The sequence below is a fragment of the Ruditapes philippinarum genome, unplaced genomic scaffold (genome assembly GCF_026571515.1).
Source record: "Ruditapes philippinarum isolate M1 unplaced genomic scaffold, ASM2657151v2 ctg6372_1_1_1_1, whole genome shotgun sequence".
NCBI classification, from domain to species: domain Eukaryota; kingdom Metazoa; phylum Mollusca; class Bivalvia; order Venerida; family Veneridae; genus Ruditapes; species Ruditapes philippinarum.
In genome coordinates this window covers 2448-5000 of record NW_026863249.1, presented here as the reverse complement: position 1 = coordinate 5000, position 2553 = coordinate 2448, and positions in this window count along the sequence as shown.

The window sequence follows — 2553 nt, the reverse complement described above, 5'->3', positions numbered from 1 at the left end:
TGCCTGTTAGTTTCCAAATTTTAGTCAGCGTCGTATCAAGATAGTCTGTCTATGGTAGGAATGGACTAATTTGGATATAGATCAAAATCTTGGAGGTGCACATAAATATGGATGGATTATAATAATCTAAGTTGGTTTTCTTTAAGCGGTACCATTGTTTCTGATATATATTTTGATAAGTGTAGATAAGCATATACATGTAGGCTTACTCATATCACCAAGTTATGACACAATCAAGAGATCGAGATTGTACCAGTATATAAAGACAATTGAACAGCAGATGAACCAAAAAGACAAACGAAAATACAGACCATCCGATGTCCAATTCACACTATGAAACACTCAGATTAATCTAGCTGTTACATATTCTAATAGATGGGTGTCTTTATTTTAAATGTTCTTGTTAAAGTCACAATGTTATTTGACTATTTGAAGCTACAGTCAGAAAACAATAAAACCTAAAAAAAACTGGAAAAGATTTTTGTGTGTTCTATTTAATATTAAAAGTACTGGTTCAGACATATTATTTATTGGTCAGTTGTTTAAAAAACTTTATGAATATTTATAGTGTTCAGGGTTTTTCATAACATTTTGTTCATAGTAGAAACGGTGAAACAGATACGTTACTATGATTTAATATCGTTTCCACTTAGCGGAATAAAATTTATTACTGTTAAGGGTTAAAATCCGAGCAACATTGTGTCAATAGATAAGTATGGGACAAAATTCAGTTTTTTATTGACCTAAAATGCTTTTTATAAGTAAATCATGTATTTGGAATAAAAAAGTCTGATTAATAAGTAACATTTTCATCAGCTTCAGTTTGACGTGGATTTTTTTTAAAAATGCACATTGATGCATACATATTTTGTAATGTATACTGGTGCTATATTGTGTTGAAAGAATGATAATAAAATTTCTAAATTGTGTATATTCCTGCTAAGGTATTTTTATCTAGTCTCTGAAAGCAATTGGGAAAAAAATGGTAACCGTATTATCTGTTTTTTGCACAAATCTCGAATTTCTTGGTGGGGTCTCTCTCCTATTAACTAATATTTAATTAACAATGTATATTTAGCATTAGATTGCCATACACATACATACTATTTGTACAACTACATAAAGTACAACATGTTATTTATATCTGAAATGTCTTTAATATATCAAAAGAAGGTAGATTTAAGCTTAAATAAACAATTTTTCTAATAAAGTTTTTTTAAAGTAAAAGAAGATTAAACATATTAACTTATTATTTTTCATGGAGGAGGCGCGTACTGTAGGAGTAAAACGACTATAAATTACCTAGTTTATTGAGATATATTAGAAAATAATAAGATTATTAACATATGAAGCCGCGTCATGACAAAACCAACTTAGAGTGTTTGCGACCAGCATGGATCCAGACAAGCTGCGCATCCGTTCAGTCTGATCAGGATCCATACTGTGGGCTTACAAACCCTATAACAAGTAGAGATACTGATAGCGAACAGCATGGATCCTGATCGGACTGCGCGGGATGCGCAGGCTTTGTCTGGATCCATGCTGGTCGCAAACACTCTATGTTGGTTTTGTCATGACGCGGCTCAAATATTTAAGGTTTAAAGTATGGTCTGGCACCCAGGTAAACAAATAATTTATATCAGGGTTCAACATTTATCATATTATGTTAAATTTCTCTTCTGACATGTTATAAGTGTTATTTAAGGAGTGAATTATCATTAAATAAAGTAGTTTAAGGACATTTTCTAGAATTTATTAACATTGTAGACCTATCACAGCACTTTTCATATGATTATATTTACACAAACTAAGTTTAAAACATATCATAGTGTCATATAAGTCATAAATGTATTTGTTATAAAGGGGAGAACAGATAACTCCTGCTATTTAGTGGTACATGTATTTTCATTTATTGGCTATAAAAGTTTCTTTTCTTTTTTTCCTGTATTATCAAAGAATCTTATGTTGTAATTGGTTATATTAACTCTTTTAAACTCTCAATAAGTTGTATTCAATTATATTGGATATATCTTGTGTGTATAGAACTACTTATTCAGTTAATTTAATTTGCATGCTGAAAAATCAGTGCAAGGTCCATTTTTCACAGTTCTCTCCCTTGGACTGTAAATGGCCATTATTATTGATTATGTCATAACTTTTTTAGTTTCCGATGGAATTTGATGGGGTTTTCTTCTCCAAGTCAGTTAAATATTGTTGTTAATAGATATTATTATATTAAATTAATAAACTATACACCTTTTCTTGTAAAAGTTAAATTAGGGTAAAATAACCTCATTTATTGTTGGATTGACTTCTTAGGGGGCAGGGGACATATTCGAATGATGGCCCCGGTCAAATTTTTTAATAACTCAGACATGGTGTTTTGAAGGTACTGATTACTTCTGATATTTCTCTGTCATTGTAATTCTTTCTTGTTTGTGTGTAGGAAATAGAGGATATTCAAGTTTTTTCTATAAATACATGATTTATTTTCATCGAGTGGTATGAAAATAAATATTTCATGAGTGGCGGTAGCCACGAGTGAAATATGGT